General features: G+C 47.3%; 1 non-coding gene across 1 annotated transcript; it reads right to left on the bottom strand.

Moving 5' to 3' along the window:
* Nucleotides 1-4,307: 4,307 nt before the first annotated feature.
* Nucleotides 4,308-4,393, bottom strand: LOC112064757 (small nucleolar RNA SNORD86). The gene has a single exon (XR_002891655.1). It is a non-coding gene; the product is annotated as a small nucleolar RNA SNORD86 (small nucleolar RNA).
* Nucleotides 4,394-6,400: the final 2,007 nt, after the last annotated feature.

Genomic DNA, 6,400 nt, shown 5'->3' with positions numbered 1-6,400 from the left:
TCATTGTCAACATCATCCTCAGCTTATTTGCCTTTTGAAATCCCTGCCCGACCTTCGGGGTGGGAGGTAAAGGAAGAGAGAGGCAGAAAATTAGCATCTATTAAATGCTTCCCATTGCCAGGCACTGTGCTAAACACTCACAGTAACCCTGTAAGATAGGTATTCTTATGACCTTACAGGTGAGGGAATTGGGCTCAAAGAAGTTAAGTAACTTGTCTGAGGTCAGACTGCTAGTACAGGGAATCAGGATTTTAACCCAGATAAGTCTGCTTCCAAAGCCCACACTTTCCCCCCTAAACTCAGACAGGTTGATTTTACTTTGATGCAAGCAGAGCCTCACTGAGTGGATTTATACACTGACATGACGTTGGTGAGGAGTATGTTGGGCTCAAAGACCTCACCCTTCCCAGTCTGGACTCCCTTCAGGAGAACCAGGGGTTCAGAGCCTGAATATTATGGCCTTTGTGCCCGGTCACATTACTGTCATCACCCAGGGGTGCCCATATATAATTATGGGTGGTGCTACAGGCACCGTCACTGCTGTACAATGACACGCTCACAAAACTCACTGTCACATTTAACCCATGCTGGGACTCACATAGGCTGGCTGTTCCTTCCCTTCTCCCAGTCGGTGGAGCATGCAGCCAGCAGGGGTCGCCGGCACACCAGGAATTACCACTTGCTGGGCCAGTCTCCTCCTGCCCTAACAGGACAGAATATTCCTCCTCCTCTTCTCTTCTAAAATCTCTCTCTGATCCCTCCCCTTTCCTGCTTTCCCTTTCTAGCCCCCCTCCCCTTCCCCAGGCCCTGTAGCTTCTTATCCGCGAGCTGGATAGTTGTCCCTTATGCAGCACCTAAACTGCCCAATCCCAGCCTAGACCAGGGACCAGGGATTCAGGCTGTCATCCTGCTTTAGTGATGCCAGGGAGCTGGTAAGGAGCTTGGAGTGCCCAACCTTCTGGTTCACCCTTGGCCAATTAAGATTCTCCCTCCTCTCAGTGCCTTCCCAACACCCTGTCGTGACCATTCTTTTATTGTCCCAATGTTCGTGTAAGGATATGTCGCAAACATCCTCAGACTCCCAGGGTCCTTTAGCTCCCTCATCTTGGGAGAACCTAAGAATGAAGGAGGAGGCAAATCTCTGGTGGAGTGGGGGATCTGTGGCCTGTGGTTTTGGATGAGAAACCACGATTTGGGGTGTACAGCGGAGGGACCCATGTACCCTGGCTCACAACAGAAAGAGGGGCCAGGTGTCTGCTCCCAGCAGGAAAGCTGTGTCTGTCTTCCGGGAGTGACATCTCTCTGCTCTTTTCTGCCTCTCCCCTCCCCTGGTGTAGAAGCAGCGCCCCAGCTTTTCCATGCCCCCTTCTCTCTGAAGCCCCCTCCCTGCAACTTCTGGAGCCCAGTGATTGGCGGCTGCCTGCTGCAGGGCCGGCTGGGTTTATAGCTTTGCAGCAGCTGGGGAGAAAGCGAGGCCAGAGACAGAAAATGGAAACCAACCAAGAAATTGAGAATGATGAAAGAGTAAAAGAAAGGGAGACCGAGACGAGGCAGAAGGACCTCGAGAATAACAGATACTCCAAATCAACATGATGAGAGGGACTAAAGCAGAGATGGACCCAAAGAAAATTATAGAGATGCTGATAAAAGAGGGAAAAAATGTAAGAAGGATGGGGTGAAAAGGAAAAGAAAAGCAGACAGGAAAACATTTGGATAAGTCCTGAGAGTAGGGATGTGCAGGGCTTTCCAGGGGGATAGGAATTGCTGGTAATATGTAGAGGGTGGGGTAGACTTCTAAGGACTCCCAGAAATTCTGATACAGAAGAGGCCAGAGGATCTTGCAGTTCTCCTCACTCCTGTGCTCCCATTCATCCCCTTTAGTCTTTTCCATGTTCACACCCTCCTGGAATTTTAGAGGTTATTACAAAAATGTCCTCCTTAAGAATGATCCATGATCTAGTGTGGAAGGATCTTGTCCCATTTTCCATGAAATGAATGGGAAAACTGAGGTCTGGGATTTGGGAGGGATTTTAACATTAGAGCTATATTTTTTTTGTTTTAAGATTTTTTTGATGTGGACCATTTTTTTAAAAAAGTCTTTATTGAATTTGTTACAATATTGCTTCTGTTTTATGTTTTGGTTTTTTGGCCACGAGGCATGTGGGATCTTAGCTCCCCAAACAGGGATCAAACCTGCACCCCCTGCACTAGAAGGCTAAGTCTTAAAAACTGGACTGCCAGGGAAGTCCCTAGAGCTACACTTTGTTGCACATGAATTAACTTGCAAGGTTGTTGGCTCTCTGTCATGGCACCTTGATTGGCGCATACCACATTTACCTTATGTTATAGTAATTTCTCTGTATATCCTTTTTGCTAATATATAAATAGGCTCTTTAATAGCAAGATCTGTGTCTGCCCTTCTTTGTGGCTCCCATAGTGCCTTGCTCTTGTTTATTGAGTGAACCAATGAATGGCCCCTAGAGATGTATAAGCAGAGGTTGGATGAATATCAACAAAGGGTGGAGTCCAGGGAATTGCTGCACTGCATGAGAAGCTGGAGATATATCTCTAAGCACCGTTTTGGTTTTGAGGTTCTATCAGCCCATATATAAGAACCTGAGTTGGCTGTTTCTTTTCCTAGTTCTCCAGATATGCAGGGGTAAGACAGACACAAAGTGGGAAACCCCAAATTCCAAAGTAACTACTGCGGGTGGAGCTCTGTACAAGGCATTTAACACATCTGATCTCATATAATCATCACATTAACTGTTCCAGGTAGGCGTTATCCACATTTCGCAGATGTGAGGTGTTTTGCTCCAGGTCACATGGTTAGGAACTATGACAAATTAAGTCTAGAGATCTCTAAAGCCTGGTGATTGCCACAACACCGTGTTTCTACCAGTTTGAGAGATTTCTAAGGTTTCAGAAAGGCAAAGAAGGAGTTGAGAAATGGGGAAAACAGGGAGAAGACATGGCTTCTAAATTTAGGGTTGGGAGAGAGATTCGGAAATCTAAGCTGGGAAAAAAAAAATCCACTTTTATGAGAGTTAGAACAGGACATTTCTGCTCTTACTGATTATCTTACCTGATTATCAACAGACCTGGAGAAGGAGGGACAGGGACAGAGAAACCCAGAGGTCGGGTATTGAGCACTGGAATCTCTTGCCATAGGTTCTGGCGTTGGGAGCTTGAGACATACGGATGCCTATAGAATGCAGTCTTGGGAATTCCAGGCATTTCTCTTTCTGCTAGGAGGGTTGTTGGGAGTCTAGGGATGTCCAGGTTGTGGGTGTCCTATTCAGTGTTAGTGCTGTGCAGTAGAAATTCTTTTTTTTTTTTTCTAATAGAAGAATGTCTTTTTATTTATTTATTTATTTTTAATGATTTGTTTTGACTGCATCGGGTCTTTTTAAATTTTTTTACATTTTTATTGGGCTATAGGGGATGGGTTGGGAAATATCTCTGTAAGTTATGCCCTACTAGGGAAATGTCCATTCTAATTTTCCTGGGATAGCTTTCGGAGCTTTTTCTTTTTCTTGGAGCTGTTGCTCTTGCTGGCAGCAGCCTCTTCAGGTCCACTGCTGAGAGGCTCCTCCTTGGAAGAGAATTTCCTCTTTTTCTTGGGGAACTTCTTGTTTCCTGACTCTTCAGGGTCACTATCTGGTTCCTCTTTGGGGAAAGATTTCTTCTTCTTGGGAAGACTTCCACTGCCAGCTGTCTCTTCAAGATCACTACTAACCAGCTCCTCCTTGGAAAAAGATTTCTTTTTGGGGGGGTTTGGAGGAGACAGATGGGTCTTCCATTCCATTCTCCTGAGGAGCCTCCTGGGGCTTTTGCTTTTGCTACTTTTTGGGTCTTGCACTTGTCTCCTCACATTCCTCCGGGGTCCTACTGCTGTTTTCTGAAGACGCCAGGGCAATCGCAGCCAACCTTTTCTTTTCCTTCTTCAAGCGTTTCTTCTCCTGTTTCTCCAGCTTCCTAGTAATCGCAGCAGCTGCTTCCTCTGCCTGAACCATTGCCTCCTTCATGACATCCAGATTCTTTCGTGGAATCTCTCCAGTCTCATAGGACAGCTGCTCCTCAACTTGTTCTCGAAGCTTCTCCCCAAATACACTGGTAGGTACCTCAGAGAAGCAATCAATTCGTGAGGCAATACTGCATTTGTTTGCCAGGTATCAGGAGATGCAGCCTTTGTTCTTGACAGCTGCTTGGCCAATGAAGGTAGAGTGGAAAATGAGCCCATATTTTGGGGTGTTACCCCTTGTCTTCAGGGCTCTGGAAAGTTGGTCCCTGTGCTGGGCCCATTGAATCACTCAGACACCAGGACTGGCCATCACCCCCATAGCAGAGGCCTGTACAGGTCAGGGAGCCCTGGTCAGCCATCACCGTGATCCTTTTTTCTTTTAATCCATTTATTTATGCAACCAATTAAGTGGTCTAAGCACTATTCCAGGAGCTGGGATAAAAGCAATGACGAGCTAGACAATACCCCTGCCCTCCCTTGGCTTGCCTTGTGTGGGTGAAGACAGAGAAAACAAGTAAGCAAGCCCTGTAATGCCCATGATGTGATGGAAGAGCAAGGTGGGAGAGCTAGCTCCCTTCGATCGCATGGTGAGGAAGGGCCTCTTGGAGGCGGTAGGTGACCCTGGGTAAGAGAAGGTGAGCAGCAAGAGGCATCCAGGGGAGATCTGAGGCTGGGCTGTTTCAGGCAGAGGGAAGGGCAAGCGCCAAGGCCCTGAGATGGGAAGGAGCCCCTTGAGAAGTGGAAGGAGGGAGGCCCATGGGGCTGGAGGGCGTGGAGCAAGGAGCCAAGAGTCCAAAATGATTTTGGAGGACGAGGCGACGGCCAGACCACGAAAAAGAGCAGGGTCTCTTTTAGATGCGGTAGGAGCCATTGGAGAGTTTTCAGTAGGGGTGTAACAGGGTCTGTGTCAGGTTTAGCTAGGAATTTAGTGAAATTGTGATCTTTGAACCTCAGCCATTACCATGCTGCTCTACCATGAGCTGGAGCTTGGTGACCCAGGCCTGTCCTTACTCCTCAGGGAAGTTTCTTTGACGACCAGCTGCTGTGAAAGCTACTCTGTGTTGAGTAACAGTAGCCCTCACTATCCTTTAATTTCCTCCTGTTTATGTTTGCTTGGTGTGTTGTAAAAGGTGTGATTATACATGTGGACATGAACCTGGAGGCAGTTAAACGATGGTGGAACCTGGCAATAGGCATTTGGAGAGCGTGGCTTGGCTCCGGGAAGTCCACCTGGGGTGGTGTTTGTAGCTTTCTCATGGGGACAAGTAACCATCTTGTCTTGTGAGCTCTCGCTCCTTCACTGTGGGGTCTCTGAAGGTCCAGTTCTTAGCCCTCCGTGTTCCTGTCTTCGTGCCGCTTCCCTTGGATGTCGGCCACCCTCAGGACAGGAGGCCTCCTCGATCTAAGTACAGCACTGGTCCCCCACCTTGCGGCTGCCTGGAGGAGAACTCCATCTGGTTTGCTCATGAGAGCTGTTGCATAATGAGTTGGTGTATTCTCCCCTCATATTCCCGGTTGGTACATTCTCAGTTTTTGTCACAGACTGAAGCCCTTCCTGGCTTCCCCCATCACAATCACTGTCCAAGACAACATGTCTCTTCCCCCAGACTCCAACACCTGGAGTGATTTGTAGTCTTTTCCTTTCCTTTGTAGAACCTTAGGATGGAAGAGCCTTGATGATTAAGCCTCACATTACACTACTTTTCAGTTCTTCGAAGATTTCTCAGATCCACTCTTGCTTCCTTCCTACTGCTACCACTTCTGAGGAAGAACTTTCCAGAATTGTGTATCTTCATGGCTGTGCTATATCGAGTTTGTTAATTAGAAAATCCAGATTAAAAAAGAAAAGAAACCCTTCATGCTCCAAGAGTCGAAATGCATAATTCACTTCCCACCATACATAGCTTCTATCAATATAGATGTGCTGGTGAATAAGTGTATCCTTTAAAAAAATTGAAAAGAGCCCCTGGTGAATTAATTGAGAAAATTTGCAATATAGAGACATAATTTTAAGTGTACAAAGCTCTGGGTCAGGGAAGGATGCCGCTGAGTGGGATGGGCTGTAAAATCCATGGTCCAAACCAGTACAGATGGGGTATTTATTCAACAGGGCATTTGTTAAGTGGTGGCGGTGTTGCCTTTTTAAAGAAAATTTATTTTATTTTTGGCTGCTTTAGGTCTTCATTGCTGCCCGCGGGCTTTCTCTAGCTGTGGCGAGTGGAGCGGGGGCTTCTCTTGCTGTGGAGCACGGGCTCTAGGCGTGTGGGCTTCAGTAGTTGCAGCATGCGGGCTCAGTAGTTGTGGCTCACGGGCTCTAGAGCACAGGCTCAGTAGTTGTGGCGCACGGGCTTAGTTGCTCCGCAGCATGTGGGATCT

Source organism: Physeter macrocephalus, chromosome 6, assembly GCF_002837175.3.
Source record: "Physeter macrocephalus isolate SW-GA chromosome 6, ASM283717v5, whole genome shotgun sequence".
Lineage (NCBI taxonomy): Eukaryota > Metazoa > Chordata > Mammalia > Artiodactyla > Physeteridae > Physeter > Physeter macrocephalus.
The sequence above is the reverse complement of the archived record's forward strand: the minus strand, read 5'-3'. Positions and strand labels throughout refer to the sequence as shown.